At 47.9% G+C, this 20,818-nt stretch overlaps 1 long non-coding RNA gene across 3 annotated transcripts in view; it reads right to left on the minus strand.

The window, feature by feature from the left end:
* Nucleotides 1-5,237: 5,237 nt before the first annotated feature.
* Nucleotides 5,238-20,818, minus strand: part of LOC130543785 (uncharacterized) — a 55,726-nt gene continuing 40,145 nt past the window's right edge. The window contains exons 3-4 of one of the 3 annotated variants that reach the window (XR_008959396.1): nucleotides 10,973-11,210; nucleotides 5,238-5,368 (exon numbers count right to left, since the gene is read on the minus strand). This is a non-coding gene — a long non-coding RNA (uncharacterized LOC130543785). Of the gene's footprint in view, nucleotides 5,369-9,862; nucleotides 10,350-10,972; nucleotides 11,211-15,449; nucleotides 15,831-20,818 lie in introns of those variants that run through there. The other 2 variants (XR_008959395.1, XR_008959397.1) reach the window with 2 other exon arrangements.

Consider the following 20,818-nt stretch of genomic DNA (forward strand, 5'->3'; position numbering starts at 1 on the left):
CTGGGTGGCACAGCGGTTAAGCGTCTGCCTTCGGCTCAGGGCATGATCCCGGCGTCCTGGGATCGAGCCCCACATCAGGCTCCTCCGCTATGAGCCTGCTTCTTCCTCTCCCACTCCCCCTGCTTGTGTTCCCTCTCTCGCTGGCTGTCTCTATCTCTGTCTAATAAATTAATAAAATCTTTAAAAAAAAAATACTGATGCCTGGGTCCTGGTCTGATGCAATCAATCTGGGGCATGGCTTTGGCAATGGGAGTTTTAAAAGCTCCCCCAGTGAGACCAGTGTGCAGTTAAGACTAAGAACCATTGGTTCATGAGCAGGCTACCAATTCCAGCCCCCAGTGCAAGCAGCTGTGATGGGGGGTAGGCTCAAGGCACTGGCGGGTTGGGGGGAGGTTATACTGACAGCCCAACCCTGCTGAACCCTAACTTAGCAACTAAGTAGGACACAGTGGGAGAAGGAAAGGGAGGAGAAGATAGTCCAGCCCCCGCAGCCAGGCTGAGATGGAGACAGAGATCACCAGAGGGCCAGGTCACCTGGGCAACCGACGTCTTGCCCTCCGTGGAGCAGGGCTGGGGGACAGCAGCGGCCTGCAGAAGGGAAACTGCCGGCGTGAAGGACATGAGCAAGAGGCACTCATTGAGACTCATGCTGCAAACCTGTCAGTGGCTCACCGCCGATCTGGAAGCTGGACCTTTCTAACCCCCAGGAGATGCCTCTGCTCCTCAGACTCATATAGTGAAGGAAGGACTAAGCAGGTCACCGGGAGCAGCCCCACACCCTGAGAGGTTATCAATGGAGAAACAGATTTCCTAACATCGAGCACGAATTTGCTGCTCTTAGCAATGGGGAATGCGTGGATTAGGGGCACAAATGTTGAATTTTCCCTCAGCCCTGTGCTCCTGGAAAATAGCAATGGGTAAGAAATCCTCCCCCGCTTTTGTGCTCCTGAAAAGGTCTCACTGCAAAGAACCACCCTTCCCCATTGGACTTAGACTCACGATGCCCGCCTTGTTTACCTAAAGGCCAGACACAGACCTTCCAGATGCCCATTCTTTGCTTCATCAATGATTGGCTGAACTGTGGTCTCCACTGGTCAATAGGAACAAAATGCTTGTTGACCAAACTTTGGTTAAGCTTCTCTCCTTCACCCAGGTCCCTGGACTTTGCCCAACCTCAGCCTGAGCCAGCACTCAGCCCGGCCTCCACAGTCCCCTCCTGAGAAGAGGCTGGCCGCGGGGTATCACATTCTCTAGCTACTGTCCAATCATGCCACTCCCCTTCATCCCGTGTTCCCACACCCAGGTCTTTGTAGCATACTCCCTATAAAAGATAAACTCTTCTCCTAACCCTTGAGACACACAGACTTTATGAGCACACTGGTTTCCTTGTTGCCAGAAGCCCGTCTGCCCCACCCCATTTCCTGGGCGTTAGCAACTTCCCCTCCCTTCAATAACCATTTCAAGAAAATCAAAAATTCCTTACGGGGTGCAAATTTATTTTCTTATCTGACTGGGGAAAGGGAGAAGTTAGCAGGGAACCATTTTGGAAAAGTCATCCTGAGGGGGCAGCATGAAGAGGCTGTGTCTGGGGAGTGGGGTGGGGGGTGGCCGACAGGGTGCAGGATTGGGGGGGCGGGATCCTGAGGAGCAGCTGGGTGATGATCTCTTGCCTGGGTCCCCCTGGGTCTCCCCCAGCCAGGGAGAGAGGATGCAGGAGGATGTGGAAGGTGAGGTCTCTGTCCCACACTCAGGCTTGGATGCTATGTTAAATGCTCCCACCCCTTCCTCCCTGCTCTTCACATCCCTAGCATGGGACCCCGACGTGGACGGGCCCAACGCTGCCCAATAATGGAGACTATGGTCTGCCTCTCACCTGCTCCCACCTCTGCTGATTTCCTCTAGCAATTAACCCCTCTCCTTCTCACACCTTGGACGTCTCCCCAGAAACCAGCTTCCTACCCACGTTCAAACATGTCCCCCACCTCAGTGTCCTCCTTGACTCCCAGTCCAGAGGCTGCCCTTTCTTTCCACAAATAACTAAGGTTATTTAGATGAGTGGCTGTCTCACTGCATCCCCTCAAGCCGGGCTTCACCCCTGGAGAGCTGCCTGGGGGACTTTCACCGCCCCACAGCGCCCCCTGTGGCCACATCCTCAGGCCTGTCTGATGGGGAGGGGGGGGCTCCCCCAGCCCAACCACCCTCCTCCCTGAAGCAACTCTAGGGTTCATTGCTGCCACCGTTTTGTGCTCCTCCTCCCTCTCTGGTTTCTCCTTCAGAATCTGCTGGTTGCCCCTCCTCTGCCTGGGCCTTGGCCCTGGTCTTACTTTTCTCTCCCTCCCCAGCTGCCCCTTCTCCCTGGGTTATGCGTATCCCCCGCCTGCCCAGCGCCACAGGACTGAACTTTCCAGCACAGCCCCCTCCCGAGCTCCAAAGGCACCCTCGAGCTGCCTGCCCCGCACCCGCCCTTCGGAAAATGGCGCCCCGGTCCCCACGGCACGGGGAGCCTCAGGCCTGCTGCTCCCTCACCGGCCGCGCAGCCGCTCCGCACGCACACACGGCCAAGTCCCCCGCAAGACTCGTGGCTCATCCTCTGAACCTGCTGTCCTGCCGCTCCTGCGTGTCCGCGGCCGCGCTCCACGTCAGGCCACGGCCGGCCGGCCCCGACTTCCCCGCCGGCCCCCGGCCGCCATGCCTGCCTCCAGACCGCCCGGGTCCGCCATGCCTGCCTCCAGACCGCCCGGGTCCGCCATGCCTGCCTCCAGACCGCCCGGGTCCGCCGCCGCCATGGCGGTCACGTCCCTCCCCGCTGGAAGCCCTTGCTGGCTTTCCACTGAGCTTCTGAGATAGCCCGCAGTCCCAACCACGACCGGGGAGGCCCAGCACCCTAGGCTGTGGCCCCTTCTCCCCGGACCGCCGGGCCCCGGCCCCACCGACCTTCTCCCCATGCCCTGACCCGCAGAGCTCCCTTCTCCCTCTGCGTGGAGCCCCCCGCCCTCCCATTTTCTGCGCCGTTAGCACTGTCAGCTCTGGACACTCACGCCCGTCCCGCACCCCGGCAGGAAGCTGGCCTTCCGCGGAGATCTGTCCACTGCGCGGCTCCTTCTCGCACCGCTCACATCCGGGGGCCCGCGGTCCGTGTGTGTACGTGACGGATGTCCAGTATCTGTTTCCTCCCCCAAACTGCAACCCGAGGGGAGCGATGCGGTCTGTCTCCATCACACTCCACCCGCCTCGCCCTTAGCAGAGCACTAGACAGAGAGTAGGGGTTCAGTAGCTGTTGTTCGAATGAGCACTGATCACTTGACAAGGGTCACTAGCCCCCCCCCCACACACACACACGGACACACAGACACAGACACACACGGACACACACACACATACACAGACACACACGGACACACACACGGACACACACACGCATACACAGACACACACGGACATACACACGGACACACACACAGAGACACACACGGACACACACACACATACACAGACACACACATGGACACACACACGGACACACACACAGACACACACGGAACACACGGGGGGACACACACACACACGGACATTGACAACGCATCAGAGCAGGTGCCTCTTGTAGCTGTTGGTATCCCACCCAGCTCTTTTACCTTTCTGGGGTCCCCAGCCCCCCAAGGGCTGTGAGTATTGGCTGCTACATTGCTCAGCTGCCTCATTTCTTGGGAGAATGGCCCTCAGCTAAGAGGAGCCGCCTCAAGGGCAGCCCAACCCCGCAGACCGGGGGCCTGCTCCCTTGCTCTGGGTAAGGGAAGCAGAAGGGCAAGGGGAAAGCCGCACCGTGTCGCCATCCATGCTCGAGAGCCCTCGTGGGATCCGGCTGAAGCTTTCCCTTGAACCCTCGTCGTCCCATTTCCCTGCCCTGCTCACCTGGTCAGTATCTCCTAAGAGCTCTCCGGTAATAAATCACTGAACAAAAATCTGTCTCCAGCTCTGCTTCCAGGAAACCCAATCTAAAGCATCTATCACAGGGAGGAAGATAGGTGTGGAGTGAGGGATGAGAGAGAAAAATGGAACAGGAGAGAGGCCTTGTATGGACTAGTAAATGCCCAAGGCACTCCGGTGGATGAATCAGTTCTCTGCATCTTTGGTCCCTCCCCAAATTGTCAAATGAATAGATGAGGGGGGAGGGAGGGGAGCATCGGGGAGGGGAACAGAAGCCTGCTTGTTCCCCCACTTCTGCCTTATATTCGTTACCCATCTTGGCCTCCCTGTCTTCTACCTGCCCTGACACCATGTATGCCCCCCCGATTCTGCTGGAGATGCAAGTTCTCACTCTCCAGTTCCTTTGGGTTTCTCTTGTGGCATCCCTGGGAGGTTGTACTATGTCCCCTGAGGCCAGAAGGGATCCGCTGGTCCTCAATTTTTTTAATGAATCTCAGTCCCTTCTAAAGGAAGAGAACTGGACATCAGGTCCCTAAGCCTTCTTTGCCCTGGAACCAAGCAGCCTGCCCTGTGTGTTCTACAACGTAATCCTTTGTTAATCACTAGCTAGGGCACTGGGTAAAGCAGTTTTTCAAATCCTGGCCCCCTGGGCTCATAGCGTTTGAGATACATAAATATGTTGCCATGGTGACACAGTGACAGATTAATTTACAAATCCTCCTGGAGCAAAGCTGCTTTAACAAGGTGAGACTGCATGAGGGGGACAAGGGGAAACTCCACAGCTCTCTCAGGACAAAGTTGGAGCCCATGGATCCAGGAGGGAATGAGAAGGTAGAGCGGCCATCACTCCTGTCTCAGGCTGACATCTCCTGGGGCTCCCGGCTTCCTGAGTCATTGCTGCCTCTAGGAACGCAGCGTCTAATTTCGACGCTGGTCTGAAAGATACCTTATACCCTTCTCTTCTCAGGGGCTCTGCCAGTTATCATGCAGTCTGCAGCTGTCTGCATAATTAATGAGCTAATCCTCACAGCCACACCCCCACCCCCACCCCCGAGAAGCACCACCACCAAACTATTCTTAGCGGGAAGGTCCTCCAAAGCCACAGGTTAGCAGTGCTCTGTCCCAAAGATTTAGAGATTAGCATGTGATTCCTCAAAGGGAGACGGTAGGAAAACACTCTGGTCAAATGCTACTGACTGGCATCCGGCTCTCAGTCTTAAGTGGACAAGATTGGAAGGTTATGTGATTCTCACAGATAAGCCGTCCCTTCTAATCCAGAGCAAGCTCTCCGACTGACCTGGGTGGCTGTCACTTCTCCCAAATGATTATGGTCCATCAGCTGCGATGAAGGCACATTTCAGAAATCCAGAGGGGCTGGGTGTGTTGTCCTGCAGGCAGCCCCTGGTGACCTGTGTCCCCACTGCTCCAGGTATGGTCCACGGACCTGTGGCATCAGCATCACCCGAGAGCTTGTTAGAAATAGACTCTCGGGCTCCACTCCAGACCTACTAGACCAGAATTTGTCAGGGAGGGACAGAAAAAGGTTTTTTCTCCGTTCTTTTAAATTCTATCTGGGGCCCTGGAAATTAAACCAACAAAGACAGGCTAAGAGAGAGACAGTGCTTATGAACGTCGGCAGTATACGTGCGGGAGAAGCGCAGTGAGGAGTGCCTCAACGAGTGGTTAGAACTTGGGGCTTCTAGGGGCGCCTGGGTGGCTCAGTCGTTAAGCGTCTGCCTTCGGCTCAGGGCGTGATCCTGGCGTTCTGGGATCGAGCCCCGCATCGGGCTCCTCCGCTATGAGCCTGCTTCTTCCTCTCCCACTCCCCCTGCTTGTGTTCCCTCTCTCGCTGGCTGTCTCTCTCTCTTTGTTGAATGAATAAATAAAATCTTAAAAAAAAAAAAAAGAACTTGGGGCTTCTAAAGCACTCCAACAAAGAACACGAAATGTACAGAGAAGTGACGAGACAAAGGATAGGCGGTTTGGGCTTTTAGGGGTGGGAAACTGTGGGAAGGTAAATATAGGGGGAACTAATGGAAGACAAGAGTTGTTGTAGGGAAGTTTGTTATGTAGATTTCTGTCGGTCTTGTCTCCGGGCTGGTGAGTCTAGAGTTGTCTTCCTCTTCCGGCTCCGAGCTAAGGTGACACCTGGACAAATGGAAATTTACATCCTGCTCTTAGGCAAATAGAGGAGGAAGGCGCAGAGCTTGTTTGGCCTCCACCGTTTCTCCGCTGTCTTCAGCTCGGAAGAATCCCAGTGCCAAGGTGACACATTTGAGGGTGACATATTCTGATTTCCCACACATTTTTACCAGATTCCCGGGCAATTCCGATGCATGGCAAAGGCTGAGAGGTGCCAGGCTTCAGCCCGTTGGGTTTCCGGGAGGAGACGTGTTCACGTGTGCGGAAACTGGTGCATGCCAAGTGGAAGGCTGGCCAGGTCTACCTCTCAGTGCCACCAACTCCTCTCAGTGCCGTAGCAGGAACGAGCCTGTTTCCAAGGACGGTGTAGATGCTCTTCTCCTGATATGACACAAAATGAAATTGGGGCCAAGAATTGGATTAGTTACTAGCAATCAAAATAAATTTAAAAATACACTGAATTTCAGGGAGACTGGTTTCTCCAGACAATATTTAAAGCATCTTAACACGGTACAGCGGATCAACGAGATGGGCTATTAAAGAGTACGAGTCAAGAGTCTGTACTTTCTAAGTTCTTTCCAGCTTATCTCTTAACTCGGGCAAAAGACCCCGCAGGCCAAGCATCCCATAATAGGGAATCGAGAAACTACCCCCTCAGGCACTCAGAACGGCCTGAGCCTTCAAGACCCCGTGTGATTAAGCCCAAGACAATGACTGAACCTGACCTTTACCACCCACCTGCGCGTACCCACCAATCTTTGTCCCACATTTTTCCTTCTACAAAAACGAGAAGTATTTTCAGCACTTTGGAGACTGTCTTTGAAATGTTAGTCGGCGGTCTTCTGGTGTTAGCCTCGCTGAAATAAATCCCTTTCTGTTTCCGTTTCACACACACACACACACACACACACACACACACAAAGTAGGAGTCAAAATAGAATGAAAAATAAGTGTAGGGACATAAAATTAAGCCAGAGTGGAAGAATCCTAAATTCTCGTTATAAGTGGGTCACAAATTGAGTGCTGGTTTCTAGTAACCAAACCTAAAAACAAAGCCCGGTCGGTTACACCGATTCATCATTTTCACATGCCACAAAGAGGCCGAGTGCTAGGAAGGAACTCAATATTCTCTTCCTCTTCACAGCAGAACTTCTTGGAAATTCATTTACACACACTCTCCCCACTTGCTCACTTTCATTCTCTCTTTGACCCACACCCCTCTGGCTTCTTGCCTCACCAGCCCACGGAAGGCCCTTTTGACAAGCTCACTGCGGTCTCCATGTTACCAAATATAATTGCCGATGGTCATTCCCTGTCCCCACCTCACCTGGCTTCTCAGCACTTCTGCTCCTGGTTGACCGCTCATGAGCGGGACATCATCCCCTCCGGCATCTGCGGGGCCCTGCAGTTTTCCTCCTGGCTTTCTGGCTGCTCCTCGCTTCCACATGTCTGTGGTTGCTTCAGGCCGCCATGTCCCGGGACGTCTTCCCTTCTGTGTCCCCATTTTCACAAGTGATCGCATACCTCCCATGGCTTTAAATGCCATCTGTGCGTAAGTCTCTCAGATGTTCGTGTTGTGAACCACCCCCTCCTCTGGGCTCTAGACGCAGATACGGTTGCCTTCTGAACGCTTCCACTGAGATACCCCAAATGGCATTCAGAATGGTGTTCAAACAGGATTCTTTATTTTATCTTCAGACCAGGTCCTTCCCTCAGCTTCTCAAGAAAGAGCATCACCTAGCCAAGTTACTGAGGCCAGAAGCTGGTGGAGGACCTTCTGGCACCTTCCTTCCCCTAATCCCCCACATCTAACCCAACCCTACGTCCTGTCAGTTCTGCCTCCGAAATACTACAAATCCATCCTGTCTCAACTGCCACCACCCTCACCGGACGACTGGCAGAACCCCCTCAACTCCCACTCTCGCCCCCCCGGCCCCTACCAAGCTTCTCTGCACAGAGCACTCAAAAGGAGCTTGAAAATCCATACATTAATCTAGGCAGTGGACATTAAAAAGAGACAAGAAGAAGAGAAGGAGATAACTGGAATGATGGCCCTCCCAGTGAAAGTACAAACCACCGCCTGTGAGACTGCATTTCCAAAAATATAAAACCTCTGTTTAATCAGATGTCTCTATCTAGATATGGATTCACAGGAAAAACCGGAGAAGATTTCTTGGCCAGTTTTTGAAGGCATCCCCGGAGTCGCATGAAGGAAAGTTTAGCAACAGCCCTCCCAGAGGCCTGCAGCGGGTCGGCCCAGGCACACAGTTCTTGGACCGAATCAGAGAGAAACTGGAGGAACAACCAACCCGACACCCTCCGGCCAGTCCGTCCTCAACTCTCTTCCCAGTCAGGCTTTTGATCAGTTCTGGGAAGCATTGCCCGAGTACCATGGCAGCTATGCCGAGTGCGCAGGGGCCTCAAAGGACAGTCAGGGGCAAAAGAATCAACATCCTGCTGAGAATTTAAATTTAAGAGAGTATAGGAATAAACTAGAAAAGTGTCTGCACACAGCAGGCACTCGGTAGATATGGACCCCCCTTCCCAAAGAAATTAGCATGACTTGGAGATCACACCATTAGCAGTTCAGGTCCCCACCATGAACAAATAGCTTTTCTGCCATCACTAAGTCCCTAAAAACATCAGGAATTTCTCCAGGGTGACTCTCTTTTCTCCTTCCCCAAGCCTCAAATCCACTGCAATTTTGTATTTACCTGCTTCCTCCAAGAAGAATGGGACAGCTGAGCACTTAAAATCAAAAATGCGGGGGGGGGGGGGGTTGGTGCCTGGGTGGCTCAGTCAGTTAAGCGTCTGCCTTTGGCTCAGGTCATGACTCCCGGGTCCTGGGATTGAGTCCCACATCATGCTCTCTGCTCCGAGGGGAGTCGGCTTCTCCCTCTCCATCTGCCCCTCCCACAGCTCATGTTCTCTCTTTCATTCTCTCTCTCAAATAATAAATTTTTAAAAATCTTTAAAAAAATCAGAAACAGGTATTTGACGCCTGAGTTCTAGGCCCAGCATCTGTCTGATGCGTACCTTCCCCAAGAGCTCTCGCACGGGGAGGGACCCCTGCCACGTTGACACCAATAGGTCCGCTCGTGACATGTAGTGGCAAAAGAAAAATAATGCAAAATAAGAGCGGGAAGTAAATGAATAGAAAAATTTTAAACCAAGACAGGGAAGAAAGAAAACGTTAAGTTAGAGGTATCTTAGGGTTCACATTCTACCGGGAAACCCACAATCAGCTGAGAAAAAAATAAACAAGCAAGATACTTAAGGACAGTATTCGCTGAGACCTTATAATATTGAAAGGCCTCATCTGCCCCTCAATTTTCTTCTCCCCCACACCACCATGCCCACTACTCACACGCACGCACACACACACACAGGCACACACACACACCTCTAAAACGAACAACTTTACCAGGAATCAGAGTGAAGGTCTTAGGGCACGGACAGACGTGCGGTTCCAAGCACCTCGCTTATACCTAGCTCCCTCACTTATTAGCTGTGTGTCTCAGGGCGAGCGAGGTAACCCCCCAAGGGCTCAGGTTTTTATCTGTAATAAATCATTCGTGGCTGTAAGAATGAGATGAAATCATGCATATGAGGTGCTAAGCACAGTGCCTGACCCACACAAAGTGCTTCGTAAAGAAAGTGTCAGCCCCACTAAGACCAGTACCAAGTTATTTATCTGATCGGATGTCAGGAACACTTATCTCTGTGGCCCAGTTTGTCCCTCCTTTGCACGTCCATCAGTGGAACACCCTCCATCTAAGTAGCTACAGAGTTCAGGTATTCACAGCAGATGACAATAAACAGAAGGGACTATAATCACACTTGAGTGAAAACAGTCCTCAGTGTCCCCAAGAGCCACAATCTACAGACGAACTTGACTCAAAGCGGGGAGGGAAGTAAGAAATGAAAGGAAACATTTACGAGCCTTGGAAAGGTGTTCAAAAAGCTTTTGAGCCCATCTGACAACCATCTCTGTGTTTCGTCTCCTTGCTGCAATATTTAAATATAATTTTGATGTCTGCCAGGTTAAATTACCCATTTGACCAATTTATGCCCTTCAGATTAAATGCCGTAATTATCCTTAATAAGCTCAACTCTCAGCCTGTTTTTGCTTAATGGTTATAAAGTTTTATGCCTTTTAATAATCCTCCTACGGTGCAACAGAAGTTTCTTCGGAGAGCTGATATCCGGCTCTGCATAACGCGTCAAACCAAATCAGAGTCTTGCTTTTGTTCACCAGAACAACATGAGCCTGGAAATGTGGGCTTGGAAGAAAAAACACACGCACAATAATGTTCTTTTGAGAAAGCTGACAGATCAAGAAAATCCTACAAAGATTTTGCAACAATAAAGCTCATCTCTGAGAACACTTTGTCTCTTACATATATAGTTCAAGTGCAGTAGAGAAAGAAAAATTATTTTTTCTAGATTTAAGCTTATGTAGAATGGACCCTCTTTTTATTCTGCGTGCTTTATAATCTTTCCTGGGGAGATATATATATTATATATATATCTTATTTTGTTTATTTATTTATTTATTTATTAAAGATTTTATTTATTTATTTGACAGAGAGATAGCCAGCGAGAGAGGGAACACAAGCAGGGGGAGTGGGAGAGGAAGAAGCAGGCTCCCAGCACAGCAGGGAGCCCGATGCGGGGCTTGATCCCAGGACCCTGGGATCATGCCCTGAGCCGAAGGCAGGCACTTAACGACTGAGCCACCCAGGCGCCCCTAGATTTTATTTATTTATTTGTCAGAGAGAGAGCATGTGTGCATAAGCAGGGGGAGCAGCAGGCAGAGGGAGAGGGAGAAACAAACTCCCCACTGAGCATGGAGCCCGACCCCAGACCCTGGGATGACCTGAGCCGAAGGGAGATGGACGCTTACCTGACCAAGCCACCCAGGCGCCCCTCCTGGGGATATTTAGAGTCTGGGTTTTGGAGATGATGCCGTGCTCTCTTTAGCTTGCAACACGCCACTTTTCCTACTATGTTCCCACATCTCTCCACGTTGTGGTGTTCTGGTATTCGTTCCATCTACGGAGGTCTCCGATTTTCAACTAAACGTTGGTTCCGGAACTTCTTCTTGTGGGTGGGTGTTCATACTGACTCCCATCCTTTTATACCTGTGGAGAATCGGGACATTTTGCTTTTGTTTTGTTTTCTTTCCTGTTTATATGGTGTCAAGTAAAAATCTGTACTTAGTAAAGAGAGACTTCCTTCAACAGGATTATGCAAAGGAAAGGGAAAGGGCTGTTGCCGTAGAGATTACTTTTGACTGAAAGATCTGCAAGTGTCTCAAGGCTGAGGCAACGAGGAGTTTCCTTTTACAGGGAGAAGTAAACCACGCTAGAAAGAACCTGGTGCGGGGACACAGGATGAAGGGGTGTGGCTTGATTGGACAGTAGATCAGAGAATATGATACCCCGCGGCCAGCCTCTTCTCGGGAGGGGGCTGTTGAGGCAGGGCCGAGTGCTGGCTCAGGTTGAGGGCGGGCCAAAGTCCAGGGACCTGGGTGAAGGAGAGAAGCTTAACCAAAGTTTGGTCAACAAGCATTTTGTTCGGATTGACCAGTGGTGACAACCAGTTCAACCAATCATTGATGAGGCAAAGAATGGAATCTGGGGGGGGGGTCTGTGTCTAGCCTTCAGGTAAACAAGGGGGGCATCCATGACTCTTGTCTAAGTCCAGTGGAGAAGGGTGGTTCTTTGCAGTAAGCACCCTTTGTTTCTGAAACACAAAAGGATGGAAGAATTTAGGTGAAATTCAACATTGTCAATGGCCAGACTCAAGGCCAGTCTCCCAGAGGCTCGAACACCCCATGTGCTGCCTTGCTGGCCCAGAAGCAGAGAGGAGCATCTGTGTTGGCAGAAGGAGCGGGCAGGGTTGTCCCATCTGGGACATCACCTGGCTTTACCAGCGCCCTCTTCTGCCCCCTCCCCAGTTCCATCCCACTGGGGAGCAGGCGTGAGCCCCCTGGGAGTTGGAGAACACTGAAAATCTGGAGGATCCTTTCAGTGCTGCAGCCTACTTTTTATGCCCTTATTAGTTTAGGACACAATGATCTCATTTGAGAATTTCAACTCTTTCCTGTTAGTCATTACTTTCAGAAACGACACTTCACCCGGCTATTAAAAATACCGTATGTTCATCATGGAAAGTATGGAGAATGTGAAAACACTTTTTTAAGTCACTCGACATTCTGCAAACTGGAAGGTAACCACAGTTAATGTTTAGCTGTATTTCCTTCTAGAACTTTTAAAAATGCATAGATCTGTGCATGTGCCTTTTTGCACTGTATTTGCTTTCCCGGTTATCAGTGGGGATAAGAAGCTATATCGTTGGTGCTGCTGTTCCTGTTGTATGTATGATTTCTAATCGTCACCTGTCAACGCCCCCCAGCCGAAGACCTCCAGGAATATGCCTGTAGTTGAACAAATCGGGCTTATCGCTCATGGAAATGAGGGAAGACACACAGCAAAGGGGATCCCTGGGTGTCTCAGCAGGCGAGGGTTATAAAGGATGTCCAGGATTGGGGCTCATATGAGGGGATTTGGGGGATGGCTCCAGGAAGCAGGGTTTTGCTCTAGATTACATGCCATCAGGAAAGGTAGTTCCGTGATCGGGTACCTGACGCCTTCCTTTCTAGAAGGTGGTAGGAAGGAAGTGAGGTAAAGAAGCGGAGTCATGGCTCTTAGCCCGGAAAGGCGTTGTTTGGTCATTTTGTGTCATGTTTCTGTCTAGATTCAGACATGATTATGGAGAGATGCAGGTTTGGTCTTGATCCATCAGGGTCTGATGTCAGTGTTCTGCTCACATGTTTTTGTTCAACAGGAGAACACCACAGCCTTGGCCGTGACGCCAGGCCTCGGCTGCCAGGACTGTATTTACCTTTCTCTTGCTTTACTGAGTGCATTAGTCAGGGTTCTCCAGAGAAACAGAACCAATAGGATACATAAAGAATATAGAAGAGATTTATTATAGGACTCAGCTCATATAGCTATGGAGGCCGCGAAGTCCCTGATCTGCTGTGTGTCAGCTGGAGAACCAGGAAAGCCAGTGGTGCGATTCAGTCCTGCGTCAAAGGCCCGAGAACCAGGGGGCCTCCGGTGTATGACTTAGGGGCCACAGGCTTGAGAACCAGGAACTCTGATGTCCAAAAACAGGAGAAGTTGTATGTCTCCATTCAAGAAGAGAGAAAGAATTTGCCCTTTCTCCATCTTTTTGCTCCATTTGGGCCCCCAAAAGACTAGATCATGCCCACCCACATTGATGAGGGCAGATCTCTTAGTCTACTGAATGAAAAACTAATCTCTTCTAGGGGCGCCTGGGTGGCTCAGTCAGTTGAGTGTCCGACTCTTGATTTTGGCTCAGGTCATGATCTCAGGGTCCTGAGGTCAGGCTCCAGGCCCAGCTTCGGATTCTCTCTCACCTTCTGCCCCTCCTCCTGCCCGCCCCCCCAACCTCTCAAATAAACAAACAAATCTCTTCCAGAAACACGCACACAGACACACCCCAAAATCTTGTGTTGCCAGCTATCTAGCCATCCCTTAGCTGGGTCAAATTGACAAAATTAACCAGCACATTGAACTCTCTTATTAGTTTGTAATTTATTCTCTTGGACTTTCCTGGGTAAACATCCACACTGTCTTTAAAAAGGCACGTATTGCATGGTGCACTGGGTGTTATACACAACTAATGAATCATCGAACTTTACATCAAAAACCAGGGATGTACTGTATGGTGACTAACATAATATAATAAAAATATTATTATAAAAAAAATAAAATTAAAAAATTACAATAAAATTCTCTCTTCCTTTCCTTTATTGATACCTCTTACTCTTTTATTATTATACATTGAAACTTCTGGAGCAATATTACATTATAATGGTAACAAGCTTGGTCTTGTCTTATTCTTCAAGTTAATTGAAAGCCTAGATTATTTTATCATTAAATATGAGTTGGGCTGTTTGCATGATGTTTGATATGATGTCGATATCTAAGAAGGTTATTCTTCAGCATAGTAAATAAAATTCCATCTTGTCTCAGCTCATTCAGGAATGACTTTAATTTTGTCAAGCACTTGCTTGGCAACTATGAAGACGGTATGTTTTTCTCCTTTTCTCTAGTGATGTGCTAAATTCTGTTAATGGTTTTCCTATTATTAAAATATTCTTGCACTTCCAGAATGCCAACATTGGATTATTCCAAATGAGTGTCGAGAATTGAAATACCAGAGGTTTTTTCAGAATGTTTGCCCCTGTTCATATACAAGATTGGTTTCTAACTTTTATGATGTCCTCTTGGCTGTGTTTTGGCATCAAAGTTATTATAGTTTCACATAAGAAATTGGGAGACTCACAGCCTTTTTACATGCCTGAACACAAGTTATACCAGATAAAATTATCTACTCCTTTAGAGCAATATTGGCCCATAAAACTTTTTGCAATGATGGAAATGTTCTATCAGCATTGTCCAATATGGCAGTCACTAGCCACACACATGGCTGTTGAGCGCTTGAAAAGTAGCTAGCGCCACTGAGAAACTGAATTTTAAATTTTATTTAGGTTTAATTCATTGAATTGTAAATGACTACATGTGACTTGTCGCTTCTTGTGTTAACAACAGAACTTAAGAGTTTGAACAAAAATAGCCTACAAAACCATATGTGTCCAATACCTTTATTCACTCATTCATTCATCCATTCTGGGAGTGGGAAGCAGAGGGAGAGGAAGAGAGAGAATCTCAAGCAGGCTCCGCGCCTAGCACAAGCCCGACACGGAGCTCAATCCCATAACCCTGAGATTATGATCTGAGCCAAAATCAAAAGTCAGACTCTTAACCGATTGAGGCCACCCAGGTGCCCCAACCTGTCTTAATATATTACTCTGGCAGCTGTTTCCGTTTGCCCCATGGTTATTATTTGGACTTTCCTATTCTGTGAAACAATTCTGGCAATTGATAATCACTAATTGTCTTACAAAAAAAAAAAAAAACCCCATCTGAATTGTCAAATTTGTCAGCTTCGAGTTGAAAATCATTTTCCTTACAGTGGTTTTAATCTCATCTGTATCTTCTGTAATACATCCTTTCTTGTTATTAATGTTATGTATTTGCATTTTCTCAATTAAGCTTGTCAGAGTTTTCCTCTCTCACGGGATCTCAAACTCAGATGCCTGAGTGGCCAGAAGAATAAGCATTTGAGTGTGAGACCCTTAAAAAGTGCCCCTTCTTCTGTTGATGGCTAATTCCTACCCTGTCCCCTGCAACCCACCCCACTCCCCTTCTCAGGAACCTCGTGCTCTCACACATCCCCTTCTCCATCCCCAACCTTTCTTCTTTTCTATTGAATTCTTCCGCTAACATTTAAACGTGTTCTAATCTCTTGGATTATCTCTCTTTCCAGCTATCACCTGATCTCCCTTCTATCTCCCTGATGTACTTAGTGGCTGTATTAGTTACCTATTGCTCCATAACAAATTACCCCCAAATTGAGCAGCTGACAACAACAAACATTTATTGTCTCTCCAGGAATCCAGAAAAGGCTGAGCTGGATGGGTCTGGCTTAGGGTTTCTCATGAGGTTGCAGTCCAGATGTTGGCTGGGGCTGTTGTCAGTGAAGGTTTGCTGGGGAAAGACGATCCTCACATGACTGTTGGTACAAGGGCCTCGGTTCCTCCCCTCATGGACCTCTCCCTAGGGCTGCTTATGACATGGCAGCTTGATTCCTCCAGAGAGAATGATCTGAGAGAGAGAGAGAACAACCAAGACAGAGCCATAGCATCTTTATAAGCTAACCTCAGAAGTGACAATGACTTCTACCATATTCCCCTGGGCACACAGACCTACCCTGATACAATACCAGCAGGCAGGGATCTTTAGGGCCATCTTGGGGGGTAGACACATTTTTTCTGATGACTTTCTCTTGATGCTAGGTTTTTTTCCTCAGATCAAGAAAGGTTTCTTCTATTTTATATTCTGCCATCTCAGCATTGCATCCAAACTTCTTCATGATCACCAGAATCTGATTTGGGACTTCTTTCCTCCCTTGTCAACATCTACTGCTTTTTCTGTCATCCTTTTCATCCTACACCTTTTCCTCTACATTCTGGGAAACTTTCTCAAGTTCTCTCTCCACATCACTGATTTGATCTTATGCAGGTTTAGTAAAGCAGTAAAGATTACCTTTATTAATTTTTTGAAGATTGAAATTCTGTAATTAAACTCTTTCTGATTTTTTAACTCCCATTTATGACTGCTTGTCACCCACCTATCTCATCATCTTGGCTGTGTTATCTCCCACCATTCATCTTTTACTTCAAGGCCATATGTCAATTATGTTGAGAGCACACTGCAGGTGCTTTCTAGAACTTTCTCCTCCTTCTTGGATTATATTTTTCCAGTGAACTTTCCCCTCTGTACCTCAGTTCTCCATCTTCTAGCTATAAAATATTTCTTAGCTGCAGTATGAGTTTTTGGGGGAGTTTGTTTTGTTTTGTTTTACTAATTTTTGAATGAATAAAAGGTAGTCTAATTCTGGTGTTTGCACTATAGATAAGGAAAATATTTTTCCTCACTATGAGCTCTTTAGTATCTCTCTCTCTGTTCTTAAGCTAGAGAGCCAGTTGATATACTTGTGTTTCTATTCTTACAGTCCAGCCACCTGGCAAGAGAGAGAAGGAAAGTGGACCCATGTTCTCCTACCAAGGGAATTTTATCTGTGCTCTTCTCTGTGGGGCAAAACTACTATCCCATGAGCTAACTCTTTGTTTCTAATTTGCAATGTATGTAGCTGTGTAGTAAAGAATTTGGTCTTGCACAAAATGGAGTCTGGCTTTTGCCTCAGCTTCTGGGAGGTAATCTGTGCCATATTTGATAGAACTGTCTCTTTAATACAGGGACTGGCTTCACTGGATCTTAGAATGGGGCTTGGCATTGTCAACAGTCTCAAGGTAGGGGCTGGCCATGACAGAAAGACCAACTGCATGATTTCGGGTGAGTGCTTTAGGGCACATGATATCCGTTCACCTGGAGACTGAGTTCAACCACATGGGCAATCAATCCATTAATCCTGCCTATGTAATGAAGTCCCAATAAAAACTCTGGACACCAAAGCTCCGGTAAGCTTCTCTAATTCGCAGTGCTCTGTGAGTATGGTCACATATCACATTGAGTAGGTAACTTGACTCCATGGGGAGAGGAAAACAAAAGCTTCCCATTTGGAACCCTCTCAGATCTGTCCTGTATCCTTCCTCCCTTCACTGATTTTCACTGTATCCTTTCCCTGTAATAAGCCATAATAATGAGTATAACAGCTTTTGGTGAGTTCTATGAGTCTTTCTAGTAAATTATCAAAAGTGAAGGTGGTCTGGAGGAACCCTCAAATGTACAGTTGGTGTCAGAAATGAGAGTGGTCTTGTGTGGAGACTGTGTCTTTAAACTTTGTAGCCTGGCTGACTTCAGGTAGTGGACTCTGCCAGTTCCAGACAGGGCTATACGCTGCTCTCTCCTGAGGTCACTGCTTTATGTTGGCTGAAGCCAACTCTATAAATGCTGAGCAAAAGACAGCCCAGGTGTTGGGAAAGCCTCTCATTTGTCCCAGACACCCTTGCTTCTAAGCTTTATCACTTGAGTTAGAAGGTTTCATTTGGGTCTCATCCACTTACCAGAAGTGGGATCAGAGAGCCTACTCTTGATCTCTTCAGTGTCGCCCTATATGTACCACACGTAGCAAATATTTCTTGAATTCTCTGGCACAGAATTCTATCCCCTTATTGCTTAGATTATCTATCCATACTGCCAACTTTTCATGCTCAAATGGTCATTTAGACACACAGTGGATAGTAGGGTGGTGAGAAAGGAGTCACATGGTGAAGGGAGTTATACTGCAGTCTGAACAGGAATCAATAGAATATATATTTGAAAGATTTAACTTGACTTAAAATGTAATATTTGTTGGGAGACGGAAGCCATTGGAAAGCCATACATTTATTTTTAGTCTTTTCCCCATCTATCTGTCCTCCCCATACCTGCCCTCCCCCTTCACTGAAAAATGAAGTGGGCCACATCCAATCCCCTTTCTTGCCTTTGTAAGGTTCTAGCTCGAAGTGTGAGCTCACCATAGAGACCAGAGTTACCAACAATAGAAAATACCGTGTCCATGACAACCAGAAAACCCAAAGCAGTGGCTGATTTTAACCATCTGGTTCTGCCCTTGTTCTTTAAATTCCTCTCTTCCTCAAGGGCTTTCCTAACTGCTTTATGACAAAAGGCAGATGCACTGCTACACAGAGAGGCTGACAGAAAAATATCCATGCTGTCTGCTGGAAGAGGTGAGACAAGTATCTGTGTGTGATGGATCCCACGCGAACAGTTGAGAGGAGAGGGGATAACTTTCTACTAAAGAGATCAGGAAGGCTTCTGGGAGTCCTCCTTTGAACTCAGCCTTCAGGATGGAGAGAGAGTTTTATTGGGGGAGGTCACACAGGTAGGCACTCCAGGGAGATTATCACCAACAAGCAAAGGTGCAGAGGAGAGAGAAAGGGAAAGCACACTCATAGAATGACAATGGACTCACACTGGATTTACTTAGGGGAGTGGGAGAGGTAAGACCAAAAAGTGGCTTAGCATCCCATTGTGAAGACTTTTGAACAGTCAGCTGAAGAGTCTAGACTCAGTTCAGAATCAGTTGAGGTACTTTATCTCCTTGAGTTATGTGCTTGCTTTCCCTGGATAGCACAAATGGCCTTTTTTGTGCTACGTCATCTAACACAGTACCTTGCCTGGTAATGGTCCTCAAAGAGTTGTTGATTCCTATTGAGAGTATTAAATAAATCATGAGAAGGCATTAATAGACTCTGAGCAGAAAAATAACTGCAGCAGGGAAACCAGAACCTAAAACAGGTCCTATTGCTTTTTCACCATTCTCACTCTTCTACTTACGAAGCTTGGATTTTGTGGTTCACCATTATAATCGCTCCCTTGCATATACCATCAACCCTCTGCCCCTCTCTCACTTGGCAAAACCCCAGCCCTGGTTGAATCCAACTCTCCCCTGCTGATCAACAGTCCAATGCTTACATGAGAGAAGGAAGAAGACAGAGCTGGTGGCTGAACAAACTGGGGTGGGGGCCTGGGTACTGACTCCCTCACCTCACACCGGGGTTCAACCTGAGGAGCACACAAAGTTCTTCGGTCTTATAATGAACAATTAATCACCTACTCAAGCAACTTAAAGAGAAAACACATACCAAGCTCCATCATGTAAAGAGCTTGGAAGTCATCCTACCCATCTGTACAAGCAAAACCTGGACAAATGGAAGATAATTGAAGCTTCTTGGAACCATCTGAAAACTGAGGTCACAAGGCAAACCACTATGCTGAACTCTAGAGGACAGATGCATCCAGAATTATAGCTCCCGAGATTCACTTACCTGGAATAGAAGCCACTGGAATCAATAAGCTGGAAGGAGAGCTTAAATCGTCATTTTGATAAGTGCAGGAATCTGAGTAAAGACTTGTATGAGAGCAAGACATTGATGGGCACCTGCAGTCATGGGGGGGGGGACACTATGCTTACACGGGCTGTCACTCCAGGAACCCCACTAGGTTCCCACTGGAATAATTGGAGAAAGATCCCCTCCTAGCCTGGATGGGAGAAGAGAAGAGTAAGCGTCTTCAACCCTACCCCACCCCAAGAATTTTATCCCTAACAAGATCCTAGTCCCAGGGCGAAAGAACATTTTACCTATAAAAAGAACAAAAGTGACAGCAGACTTCTCATCAGAAACCATACAAGCAAAAAGAATGTGGAGGGAAACCTTTAAGGTGTTGAAAGAAATTGCCAATCTAGAATTTTATATCTAGAGAAATTACCTGCAAAGGGGAAGGGGAAGTATTTCCTCCGACAAACAAAAACTGGGCAATTCATTACAACAAGAAATGTGAAAGAGTTCTTGAGGCAGAAAATAATTTAGGTCATAAACTTGAACCTACACCAAAAAAGAAAAAAAAATTAAAAACGGAAAAAGAGCATCAGAGAAGGAATAAAAGTAAGGTAAAATATTTTATATTTTTATTCTTAGTTGCTCTAAAAGACAGCTGTTAGAACAATAACAGTAACAATGGATTGTGTAAGCACAATACAAAGAAGTGAAACAGACATAGTGGCGCAGGGGTGGGAGATGGAATCGGGAATTACCATGTATGAGATGCCTGGGCTACACGGGGCACTGGAGGGAGAAACAGAGGTGTTTGTACTCTGCGGAAAGAGTCCTTTCAGTTTTATTAGCATCTCTGTAACATAGCTGGTCCCAGCACATGTGTCCTCAGAATGCCCCCCACCAGAAAGCAGCCCCCAGAAAGCTCCTGGGTTTTCTCAAAAGGCCACGATACACTGACAGGTCAGACTCATGATTTGAGCTCACACAGCAGTCCCCTAAACATAACACATTACTGGAATTCTTGAGTACCATTAGAGGCCCTTCACTTATGTTACATCCTGCAGTTGGGCTCAGTTCCAAGTCTGTTTCTCCTTCCCCTTCTAACCAGGTGTGAAGTTGTCATCATCCCATTTCTCAGGACGGGATCGCTCTCCTTTGGGTACTCGCATGGTGGATAAAGGTGCAAAGCTCCCCCAGAATAAAGAGAGAAAAGCCCAAAAAGATGAAAAAGGGAGAAAAGACGATGGATATAAAAATAAAGAGACCTGAGATCAAAACCTGGGACTAGAG

The sequence above is a fragment of the Ursus arctos genome, unplaced genomic scaffold (assembly GCF_023065955.2).
Source record: "Ursus arctos isolate Adak ecotype North America unplaced genomic scaffold, UrsArc2.0 scaffold_16, whole genome shotgun sequence".
NCBI lineage: Eukaryota > Metazoa > Chordata > Mammalia > Carnivora > Ursidae > Ursus > Ursus arctos.